Genomic DNA, 13,171 nt, shown 5'->3' with positions numbered 1-13,171 from the left:
CTCCTCCGCTCGCAGCCCAGCCCGCCGCCGCGCACGTGGCAGAGGATGGTCACTTACGTCCCCTCAGGAGAGACGGGTGAAGGGCGCGCGGGCAGGAATGCAACACGTGCCCTGATTGGCCATTCCAACGGCGCCCAGGATTGGCCATCGCCACCCAGGCCCCGCCCAGGCATGCCTGGGCTCAGTCCCCAAGTGTCCCCTGCTTGTGGACCTCGCAAAACACTCGCAGCAGGCAGACTGTGCAGCCCACGACGCGTGAGTGTGCCTGACCCATTTTTCTGTCTTTCCGCTCCTCCACTCTTCACCGAACAGAAGGATCGCTGCAGGCCGGGGTCAATAGTAACAAAACCATGGAATGCTCCAACCCCTGAGGTCTGGCTTTGGGCCTAGCTTTGGTCCCCTGCTGATGTCTTGGAGAACTCACTTCAACCTGTAGCCAGCTCGCTGACGTAGACATGGCACTGTGTAAATCTCCAGGATAGGCCCTTGCCTGTGAGCCATGTCCTGTCCTCAACCTTTCCTACAAGCCTCATGCTGCTTATCCCTGTTCTACAGATTCGAAGTCTGTTTCCGGGACAAACAGCAGCAGCCAGCGGGAAAATTCCAACCTGAGCTCCTCCCATCAAAAAGCCATGCTCCCAGGCACAGAGAATTTGAGATTTGGAAGATAGCTTAGTGTCCTTAACTCCAAAAGCCTGTCACCCTAGGAAGGAAATGGGCCCCAAGGAAAGGAGCGACTTTGGATTTTGAGAGCTAAGACTTCCCTATTGTAACAATGATTTCCATGGACTGGGCTCACTCCAGATATGTTAAGATTGTCTGCTCTCTTTTGAGACATCCCTAAATAAACAAGTGCAGTGCTTTCGGTGTTACAGGGAAGGCTGACTGAGGCTGTGAGACTGAAGGCACAGGAGCAGTGCCTTGTCTACACCCCTTCTCCGACAGAGATCCTGAACGGGGGTCATTTTCTTTCTTCCACACCATGATTTTTCACCTTTTCATTTCTAACAATGATCCAAAGAAGGAGCTCCAGGTTCTGCGATCTGTTTCCTTAGCACAGCAAATCCAGTGTACAACCGGGATGATAATACTAAGGCCTGGTCATCTCTACAATCCACAGCCTTATAAAGAGCAAATGAGATAAAAGATATGAAAATGCTTTGCTAAGTGCTGATTACAATAAGACATTGCTTGCCGATCTTCCTAGGAATGGAATACATGGAGTGTGATACCCCACCATATGAACTGTAACAATGGTGTTCACCTTGGCTAGATGTGAATTAGTGTGGTTTTGCTGTCTGGCCTCTATGGTTGGCTTTGTTTTTATGCATTTTTGTGTATTTGATTTTTTGGTTTCCTCTCACATCATAAAGAGCAACAGTAGTCTAGAGGCTGGAGCTCCAGCAGCTATTTTGGACCTGGTAAGGATTTCAAACTACACATGGCAGTTCAGCAAGGTGAGTGGACCTGGATTCCTAACCATGCACACCAGACCAGACCAACACCCAATTGCCCATTTCCAGACTTCCATGTGAAAGAAAGCACTGTCCTTTTATTCTGTGTTTTCTGTCACATGGCACCAAGCCAAATCATAACTGATTTATATCCCTCAGTTCTTAGAACTTGTACAGCAACCATATCAAGTGAGAGGATAGATGCAGAAACAGGGCCAGTACAAATGAAACAGCCACCTGTCCAGGGTGAGATTCTCATTTGGGTTTCAGGACCATTCTCATTCTGCAAAGGACTAGATAATAGCAGTGCAAACTTTGGTAGCCATACGGTTTCTGTTGCAACTACATAGCTCTGCTTTGTCAAAGCCATAGATAATAGTAAACGAATGAATATGGCTGTTTCACTTAAACTTTATTCACAAAAGCAGGCAATGGACCCTCAGTTTACCAGCCTCTGATTTATTCTGTCCTGATATTCCATGATGAAAGTACACTGGAAACACATTACGGAGGTGGAGCATTCCCACTACTGGCCAACGTCAAGGCAAGTTTGGAAGAAAGTCCCTAATCTGATTGACATGAGATCCGGGCTGTGAGTTCATATCTGTCATTGTTGAGGTTTGAATATATTCTCCCTCGCCCCAAATAAAAGCATGGTTTGGAAACTTAATCCCCAATGCCACAGTTATGGGAACTGGGCCTAATAAGAGGTGCTTTGGCCCTGAGGGACCATGAGGCCTCAAGGTAAATTGGTCCCAAGAATGGATTAATGATGGGTGGGTATGTTACAACAGAGCAAGCCCCCTACATTCCCTCTCCCAGCCTCTCCTCTTTTTCCATGGGTTCATGTGGCAAGAAGCCCCCACCAGCTATTACTACTTTATAACTGGACTTCCTAGCCTTCACAACAATGAGAAATAAAGCTCTTTCCTTTGTAAGTTACCCAGTCTCTGTTGTTCTGTTATAGCAGCACAAATGGCCTAAGTCACTGAAACCAGAGCAGTATCCTGAGCTATTTCCTCTCCGTGGCCTCAGTCTCTTTCTCTTTCTCTTTCTCTCCTACGCTTCTAACAAATATGAATGCAAATGTTATCTATAGTTCCCTGATTTCCACAACTACATGGAGATTTCCACAACTACAAGAAGAGCTGATTTATGTAATCATACTTTGCAAAGCTATAAATATCATCCAACCATGTGTACATTGTTTCGTGTCAGGCTGAGCCATATATCCTCTGTGTGCTCCAATTCTCTGTGCTTCCACTTATCGTAGAATGTAGCAAATCTGCTGAATATTAGAGCATCTATTTATCTCCTTTCCTCCTCCGCGACTCCACCTAAAGAGTTATTGCCTCGCATTTAATTATCAGACTCAATTACTGGCAAGTCTAGACATCCTTCGGGGTCACTGCTGGGCAGTGTGGAGATCATGCAGTGTCATTGTACACTGAGCACACCACAAGTCACACCAGTGAAGCAGCACATCAGAATTACACAAGACAGAAAAGGCTGGGTTGTGAAAGCCTAAAGCCAGGTGCACTGGAAGCTTGTGTAATTTCCTTCCTGCTCAAGGAGGCAGACGGGAGACCTGGTGCTCTCTGGTGACCTGTAGAAGCCTTGTGATTCTTTAACTGCATTCTCTGAAAACTTCCACTTCAGCAACCTGGCCCCTCACCAGAAAAAAAGAGACATTTTCCCTAAGAGGCTTAGAGTCATGACATAGAAGCAGATAGCATTATTCATTAATCCATGATTCATCTATTCATCCATACATTTATGTTTTCATCCACTTAATGAAGATGTATTAAGTGCCTACTCTTCCGGCCCTACAAGGAAGGTGCTGAGATGAACAGACTTTGCCCCGTCCTTGTGATACTTACCAACAGCAAATAGATATTAAAGAAAGAAACCCACAGAATGGAAGGAGAGAATTTTTCCACCTTTCTACACTCCATGACTCCTTCCACTGGGCATGCCTCTCTCATCATTCTTATTGGATTTGAATTCTACCATGGCTCCTGGTTGAAGATCTTCCTTTGTAAAATTTCCCTTCCACCTGAGGCCTCGCTAAGTCTCTTTTATTTTAGATTCCTGTAGCAACAAACAAATATCATTCATCTGACCATGAACCTCGGCGACCTGGTCATGTTAACTATCCCTTTTGCTTGCTTACACGCCGCTTTTACCCTCCTAGACACAGCACAAGTCCATTTCAGTCACACAGGCCTATGTTCTTCTCGCACTTGTTTGGAGAAGACATTTCTGAATCCACTTGAACCTTCGTTCCACCTTGGAGAGCGATGATGCTTGATGTAATATCTTTAAACATTTGTTCCGGTGCTAAACAAATAGTAAGAATTCACTGTTTTGTGTGTGCATGTGTGTGTGTGTGTATGTGTGTGTGTGTGTGTGTGTGTGTGTGTGAGTGTGTGTAGCTGGTGATTAAACCAGGCCCTTTTTATTTTTTTATTTTGAGACAGGGTCTCATTAAATTTCCCAGACAGGACTCAAACTTGAGATCATCCTGCCTCAGTCTCCATCAGTGCTGGGTTTGCAATCTTCAGTACTTCTTTTTCTTCTCCCCAGTGTGATTTCCTAGGTTGGAAGCCTCAGGAGGGCAAGAACCTGACCTTATACTTTGTGATTTCAGCAACTAGCAGAGTGCTCTAAAGTAGCCAGTGGCAAACTAACAATCCATAATCATGGTGGTAATCAGCCTTACCTGCTGCTGAGTCCCAGGTCACTATTCACTATTTGTTTTTTCCTTTCCCTTATTGTTTTCTTCCTTCCACAATGTAGATTCTTTTGTTTTGTTTTGTTTTTTTGAGACAGGGTCTCACTATGTAGTTGAGACTGACCTGGAACTCACTATGTAGCCTAGGCTGGTGTGGAGCTCACAGCGATCCTCCTGCCTCAGCCTCCCGAGTGCTGAGATTACAGGCATACACCACCACGCCCTGCTCACAATGTAGATGCTTTATGGCTCCCTTCAACTTGATCATCTTGCAGGAGTAGGTGCCAGTGCGTTACACATATTGGCTCTCTCCTAAATCAACACCTTTCTATCAGGAAGGAAATAGGGACCCAACAGATTATCAAGCACCCCACCACCACCACCTAAAATCATTGCTTTGTTCAACTTTCCTCTCTAACGGGTGTGGTTACTTCACTTGCAAAGACCTGAAAGTGTGCCACCTTACCTTATGCCTTGCTTGTGTCTTATTACTTGCCCTCCTCCTGCCTGCCTGCCTTCCTTCATCTCTTCACTCCACAAATATCTACTGGGTACCGAGGATTTCTTGCTAAGTGCTAGACCAGAGATGTGTGCTACACCAAAAAACACAAATAAAGTGCTGTGGGTTACCTGAAGCTGGTGGAAGAAGAGAAAGAAGGTAGGGAAGATGAAAGGGGAGGAAAGACTGCGCTAACTTTGGCTAAACACGGAGCCTAAACTCCAGGCCTTCTTGGTCATTCTTCCCAACCACCTGTATGAGTGGGTAGGTAGGGATTATTACTGAAGAATCAGAAGCTTGCAAAGTTTGAGCACCGTGCCCAAGGTCATTTATCACAAGTCACTACCAGTCGAACTGCTGAAGAGGGGGTTTCTGCAGGGAAGCAGAAGTGGGCAGCACGTACTGGACACGGAGGCTTCAAATGAATGTAAGTCCTAATAATCCTACTGGCTTTGACCTGTAACACCAATATTCTCTTCTAGGTTTGAACTGCGATTCCTCTCTTAAGTCCACATCCTCAACTAGAAACATCTAAACTAGTTCCACACCATCCGTATCTTATTCCCTCAATACCACAACCCTCAACCTCTTGCTATGACTCATTTTAATAAAAGTGCAAACTGTGTGACGAGCCATGAGGATGATATGTGATGCTAAACCCCAACACTTGTGTTTTGCAATGACACAGCAGGTGACAAGTGGATTAAGGCCATGACCGGATGACAAGGCAGGACTCTGGCTTGGGCTTACGAAGAGGGAGGAGGTGGGAAAAGGCCTGCTGGAAACGCATACTCCAGGCCTCTGGGGCTGCACCAAAACAGAAGCCAACTGGAGCCTTTGCAACACAGACTGGGTAATTGTTTTGTCATGAGATCCTCTGGAAACATGTGATTCCAAATGGTAGTTTTCAGAGTGTGTTCTACGGGTCCTGCAAGGCAAAGAAAACGAGTGGATCTGTGGGCCTTCCAGAACACCCCTCCCTCCTACCAAGTGATTCTCTGTAGCAAGACAAGAGATGAGGGGCCAGGGAGCTGAATTCCAGCTCCCACTCTACTTGCTAAGCCCTGTGTTTATGAGGCTGCTCTGACCCTACTTTCTTGAATTTGCACAAAACACAGAATAGGGTAATACTGCCTTGCTTTCCCCCAGCCCTAACCATTTATACATATATACCGAGGGTCTTAATCACTTTCCCATCCCTCAGACACAATACCCCACACCTGTAACTTAAAGGAAGCGTGGTTTCTTTTGACACCAAGGCAGGACAGCATCGCACAGGGAAACGGTGGAGGTGTGATGGTAGAGAATGGAGGAAGTCAAGGGAGGAGCCCGGAAGGGAGATACAACCTTCCATGTCATGCCCATATTCATCCTCTGCTTCTGACCCAGCCCCGCCTGCAAATAGCAAGTCAGCTGCTATGCCCCTGTAATCCAGTTACCCTCCAAGGGTCATGCCTGTGCTCCCATGTGGCCTAGCAGAAACATCTAAATGCAAACCATAACACAATCACATAGAGCCACATAAACATATGCACACACAGTGCATACATAGATTTTTCACAAGCACACATTTACACCTATACACATGCAGATGTATTTGTTTTCTTTTACTATCACAAATAATGGAGGCTTCGTCATTTATAAAATATTGACTATGTCACAGCATGATAAAGAAGCACAGAAAGAACTGTGTGCATAAAAGGGACAAATAAATGCATGGTCTTGTTTTCTAACAACTTGCTCCTGAAGACCTAACTCTTTGAGTCCAACATTAATCCCCTCTGAGGCAGCACACAGGCAAATGGACACAGGCACAATTATAGTGACACAAATATGGGCTTACAATGACACACAAAGCATACAAATACAGCCACACCTAAGTACACTCACCTGCATGCACACATACTTGTACATGTAGACTCATGCTCACTTATATACCACGTACATAGAGAAGAAACACACACTGACATCTAGGTACACACATACTTAGACCTAGAGACCACATGGGAACACACACACACACACACACACACACACACACACAAAGACATACACACACACACATTTAACAAGAAAAGTTCTACTTTCATCAATTTTTTATGACAGCTCCTATTACATTTTTTATTTAATAAATGTTTCACTACTAAAGGAGAATGAATTGCTCCTCTTCACTCTTCAATCAACTCTTATATGACAGTGTGTGGAAATAAAATGATAATGAGCAGAATACACATGATAATGCTGTTTTCCCATGATCTGGGTATTGCTAGTTTTGTTTTTAGTTTATGTCATGATAAAGAGTTATGATTTAACACTGCTATGTAACATACAAAGCAAGACTGTATTTGACTATATGTTCTCAAATATTTCTCTATGTCCTATTTCCTTTACTTCCAAAATATCTCTGGAGATACAGAAAATGATATGAGGACTGAGAAAGGTTATATTATTAAGGACTATATTGGACAAAATGCTTTGTCCAAAATTTGTAAGAAATAAAAATATAATTTAAACTTGCTTAAACAAACGGGCAATTTATTGGCTCATAAAATTGGGTAATGCAATAGGAAAGTGAAATTCAGGAAATGCTGGATCTGAAGTCGATTATGAGTCCATGTATCTTTTCTTTGCCATTTTAAGTCTTTGAATTCCTGTATTGACTTCGTACTCAAGTAAGATCACTCCATGAGAGAGCAAAGATGACAATCACTTTAGCATCCCAATGCTCTTATAAATCTTGGTGTGTTACGTCCATACTGTGGGATACTATTTATTCATAAAAAGGAATGAAATACTGATCTTGTAATGCTAAAAATGACTCTCAAAAAGTACTCTGAGTGATGGAGTTGGCATAAAAGAATACAAACAATGTGACTATACTTTTGTGAAGTTCTAAACTACCCAAGCTAAAAATAATTAGGATTTTAAAATATCACCTGACATGAGGAGGGTGGATAGAATCAAACCGTGAAGGGACCTGGGAAAACTTTCTGGGATGATAGAAACATTCAAAATCTTGATAAATGTGTGGGCTGTATGAACACATCTGTTTATAATTGTGCATCTTATTATGTGTAAATTTTACATCAAACAAAAAACTATGAGATGTTGAAGACAGAGAAGGATGAACGCATTTGGAGGTGCTTGGATAGTGGCTGAGTAGAGAAAACTGTGGAGCTTCTAGGAAGAGTGACAGGGGGATGGATTGTTACCGATGGTGTGTGCTCTTCTGAAGTAGCCCTTTTCTCACAGACCTCAGAGGAACAGGAGGAATAGGACATCGCACCATAGCAGACTATCCTATTCAGTGTTTGGATAATCTAAGTAGCAATCCTTCTCTGCCCTTTATTTTTCCTACCTATGAAATAAGATAATAAGATTTCACCTTCATTTAAAATCGCCTAAAGTCACAAACCTGTTTTGACAAAGCAAGAGGCAGAACACAAGGCCTGAACATATAAAATACCCAGAACTTTCCTACTACCATATCTCATGTTTTCTAAGATACACTTTTTTATTCTTTTTAATTTTAATTACTAGCACATATTAATTGTTCATAATGGGTTTTATAATGTCATTTCTATATTTGCAGCCATGTGCTTTGATCATACCCCCCTTCCCAAATCCCATTTTCTCTCTTCCCTTGTCCTCTTCCCTGTGCCTATTAGTAACCCCTTTCTACTTCCACATCATCTCCTTTCTTCTAGATTCCCTAGAAGAGAACTAAGATGCATGTGCTTATCTAACATCTATGATAACTGAAATCAAAGGATATTCTATGATCAATAGCTTGCCAAGGTGAAGCAATATCACAGTTGCACTGCCTGCTTGTGTGTTCTTGGTTATAGTTCCTGTCCGAAATGGCTGGACAACTACCACCGTTGATCAGCAACCTATGGACTTTCAGAGGAAGAAATGTGAGTTTCATAGGTTGCCTGGGAAACTTTTGCTAGTAGCTTTTAGTATAACCTAGAAAGATAGTACTAGCATCAAAATTTGGGAATTGGGCTCTTTTCTCTATGAGGATGATGTGTGTCCCTACTTGCTATTGTCTAGCTTTTGTTTTGCTGTTTATTTTTACTCTGGGGTTCTCATATAAGAGAAACAATGAGACATCTACACTTGTGTGTCTGTTTTTTTTTTTTTTTTCATTTAGCATTATGGTCTTAAGGTGCAGCCATTTTTCTACAGATGACTGATAGATGGAGAGAGAAGGGAGAGAAGAAACGGATAAGGGGTGAGAAAGAGGAATCGGGATACATTACATGTACACACAGGAATTTAAATGTTATGCACTACAAGCATATACAAAAAAGGGAGGGGATAATTGGATGGGTGGAGGACAGAGGGAGAGAGAGAAAATGCATGGAAAGATGAATTAAGATGTGTTATGTACATATACCAATTTCCCCCAAGCATGCAAACATCATGTACTACACACATGTACTAATACACTAAAAAGTTAGAGAAACTTAAATAAATAAAAATGTGTGAATTAGTACCAGTGGCTTGACAGAAAGTTCTCAAGACAATAATTTGCTTTTTGTTTGTTTGTTTGTTTGTTTTGGTTTTTTTTTTGTTTGTTTGTTTTTTGAGACAGGGTCTCACTATGTAGTTGAAACTGACCTGGAACTCCCTATGTAGCTCAGGCTGGTCTCGAACTCACAGCAATCCTCCTGCCTCAGCCTCCTGTGCATTATCTTTTAAAAGGCTGCATTCCTCCATTCCCTTCATGGTCTGGTTCATAATGTTATGTGGAAAACCAGAGCAACAGAGTTGAAAAGTACTTTAGGAAAGGTGGGCAATTTAGAATGTGAAGAAGTCTTAACAATACTTTAAACAATGTATTTGGCTCCTATTTTCCTTTTTACATATACACAGGAGCAATATAAGATTTAAAATGTATAAGTGTAAAAGAAATTATTCAGTAATAATACATAGCACCATGTCTAGCTTAATTGGCAATGCTTTTTCTTTCTAAGAGATATGTAAACAGTTCATCAGGTGGAGTCTTACCTTTAATAAAATATGACAGTGAAGCCTAATGCCTCCCTAGCTCTTTCTTAAGCTAGTAAGTGGCACGGTTGAGACGCAAACCTAGACTTCTGTGACTGGGGAAGTTGATGGTTATAATTCATATCTAACCGCACAACAGGAAACCAATGTCTGTCAGGTAAAATCAGAATGAAAGTGATGCCCATTTGAGATCACTCAGACCACCTGGGCATTGCCCTTGTCTTCTACCCTACCCAGCAGTTGTGGACTCCGATGAGAGCTTGATGAGGAGAGAGAACTTCAGACTCATGGGGAAAAGCACTTACTCCAGAAGGGCAACAGTACCAAGCCTTTCTCTCACTGCTTCCCTCCTGGTGTTGTTTGGGCTCTACTCTTTGAGGAAGTCCTAGATCAATTGGAGAAAATGCAGAGGAAGTGAAGAACTTTATACAAATGTTTAAGAAACTGGCAGTGGTTATCCTGTGGACGGGAACGATGGGATTGTGGCTGTCACCAAATCTCTTCCCTGCTGAGACATGAGCTTGTCACCATACCTCGAATATCTGGCACCATGCCCACAATATAATTAATGTTTAAAATATATAAATGTAGCAATTAATTAAAGAGTCTGCTGAATGTCTTGTGGAGGAGGGATTAGATGTCTTCTGTTTAGACCCAATGAGGAAGATCAGTTCCAAGGAGATAGATTTTGATTCTTAAATTTAAGAAAGTTCTCTGGCCCTAAAAAGGAACTGGCTACTAGGACAAAGTCTCTGCATGTGTCCCTAGAGTGCCAGAAATGGAAAATAGCCTTCTATTTCTATGATGATTACAACTGATTTATAGTAGCTACCTTTATTTTAATAAGAAATTGTGATGGGATCAATGACTGATGCTTGCCAGGAATGCAAGAATATCCTTTCAATATTCTTCGAGACAGCAATGTTTGCACCTCTGTGAATCTGCGCATTTTATCCAAACCAAAGATGTTGAGTAACATTAACTTCAATGATCTAGTGTAAGGCAGATTCACTGACTGAGTTCACCAAAGCTCGTCTCTGTATGGGATCAGAGAACCAAGCTTAATTCTCTTATTTCCGAAGCATTATCCTACCCTCACTGGGGCAATTACTGGAATTGAATGTTATTCAATTCTAGTTAAATCTAAAATGGTAGGGTTTTGAGAATTCTTTGTATTTTAGCTCTGGGCTTGGGTATTATAAATATAATTTCCAACCCCTGTTGTAAGCAATCCTGGATGTCAGATTCACTGTGCTTACAGATATCTATAGGAAGAGAACTCAAAAATAAATCTGTCTAGATAGTAATGATGAATTACATTACTTCACAGCAATGGTAACCTTTGGAGGCAAAAGTCCAGACAGGTTGAGGAATGGAAAATGAGGACATGGGGTTCCAATTCCATTAGCTCCCATCAAAAGAAAAGGCCAAAGGAGGATTCAAATCAATAGCCTTTTCAGAAAGGGCAGTGAATAAACCCGTCCAACTTCCAGGGGGTGGTGGAGATTAAATATTTGCCATTGTTTCCTGCTTCTTGTGCCAAAGGAATTTATTAATTCACACTTAAAGTAATGCCCTCCTTAGTTAACTGAGTTTCAAAAATAAATAATGAGCTTGCTTATTTAAAATAGAAGTTCATTACCCTCACAAAATTTCCATTTCCTCTAACTTATATTTTATATCTATATTTCAAAGAGAGATTTTAAACCTAAGTATACACAGACCCCATGTTTTATATAACCCAAGGGGTTACTAACATCTTATTCAAATTTTAGAATATGTATATGCACATGTCCTCCTTACTGATGAAATTGTTCATAACATCCCTGAAAAAACATTAAGAAATCCAGATTGATTTTTACATTTTTTATATATTTTCTGGATTTGGTTATTCATCAAATATTGAACTATGTGCTAAATAATATTCTACATATTTTTTGTTAAATACTTCCTGATCTGACCCTTTCTGAAGAAGGTAAAATTACCTGCTTCTCATTTTTAATTTTGTTTCAGGAAACAAGAGTCTTAAAGATTTAAAATAATAGTGACTGAGATGTACTGGTTGTCTTTACGTCTCATTTAATCTTACAACAGTCTTCTGAGGTAAATATTTTTCTTCTCATTTAATCAGTGATAAATTGAGTGGTCCACAATGAAAGAGGATAACTTCTCTGTGACAATTAGGCTAGATATGTGAAAAGTATTTGAACCTATGTTCAATCCAAACCCTGTTCTTTCGTGGCTGTGGCTATCCATTCTAGCTCTCCTTGATGTCCCATAGCACTGGCACATTAAAAGCTTCCTCCCAAAAGGTAGGGCTCAGCATTTAACAAAGGGCTCCAATGTCATTAGCTGTCCAAGGGAAGTCCCATACAACTGGAACTGGTGATGCTGGCTTCCCTTCCTTTCTATTCATGCATATTTCCAGAAGAAGGAATATATTTCACTAGGAGTGATAGACACCCAAAAAATCTTAAAACTTACCCTCTGTGGAAATTTTATCCAGGCCACATAAACTTGTATCTACAAGTACTTGTTTGTATGTTTCCTGTGCAACTTTCATGAAGGAGCAATCATCCCCCTCATGAGACTCAAGGAAGTCTGTTACCAGGATGGAGATGAGCCAAAGCACAGATAGAAGTCACAAGTTCTAGTGTTCTACAGCAGAGGTAGGGACTGTAGTTCAACACAACCTACTATGTATTTTGTGGATAAATGGGAAGAGGAGTTTGACATGTCAGAACATAAAGTCATAGTAAGGAGAGGGGTGTTTTATTACCCTGGTTTGATCAGGATACAGTGCATACATGCATAGATTATTTTGTCAATCAAAATTTTAAATATTTAAGAAGATGGAAATGCTATCTATACTAATTTGATCATCACATCTTTTTATGCATGCATGTTGTACTCCATAAATATGTACAAATAAAGAATAAAAATACGACAAAAGATGACAGCTGGAAAATGCTGGAGTCGGCAGAAAGGATACCTCTTTTCCTACATTTTTTATCCATATGAAGCTCCTTTCTCCAAGAAATGTCCCTAACTGATGTTTGATCCCTTTGGCCCTTGCACTACACCACAATGGGAGAGTTGTCAGCCAGAGGAAGAGGCATACAATAGTTAATATAATAATCGCTCACATACATTGTGATTGGCAGTCTGCAGGGTGCCAGGCATTTCTGAGGAGAAGTAGGTACAAGGCCTCCAGACCAGCTGCATGTATGGGACCACCTGCTAGGAGATGATCACAACTGTGTGTTCAAGGCCATCCCACTGTCACTCCATGGGCAACACTGCACAGAGGAGGTCTCCATGGGCTGTCCTGGGTGTTGAGGAAACTTGGCAGAAACAGAAGTGTAAACAACTATGATGTGTTTGGAGAACCCTAAGACTTGCAGTTTGACTGGATGGGAGTGAAGTTGATCTGAGGGATGAATTTACCTGAGTCTGGTGTAAAAGGGG

General features: G+C 41.5%; 1 protein-coding gene across 4 annotated transcripts in view; it reads right to left on the bottom strand.

Moving 5' to 3' along the window:
* Positions 1-147, bottom strand: part of Fggy (FGGY carbohydrate kinase domain containing) — a 420,052-nt gene extending 419,905 nt beyond the window's left edge. For 3 of the 4 annotated variants that reach the window (XM_010610466.3, XM_010610467.3, XM_010610461.3), the window contains exon 1: positions 58-147. The gene's annotated coding sequence lies outside the window, so the exon portion shown is untranslated. The remainder of the gene's footprint in view (positions 1-57) is intronic. The other variant, XM_010610462.3, reaches the window with a different exon arrangement.
* Between the last annotated feature and the right edge of the window lie 13,024 nt (positions 148-13,171).

Source organism: Fukomys damarensis, unplaced genomic scaffold, assembly GCF_012274545.1.
Source record: "Fukomys damarensis isolate Sample0158 unplaced genomic scaffold, DMR_v1.0_HiC HiC_scaffold_23, whole genome shotgun sequence".
Classification (NCBI taxonomy): Eukaryota; Metazoa; Chordata; class Mammalia; order Rodentia; family Bathyergidae; genus Fukomys; species Fukomys damarensis.
The sequence above is the reverse complement of the archived record's forward strand: the minus strand, read 5'-3'. Positions and strand labels throughout refer to the sequence as shown.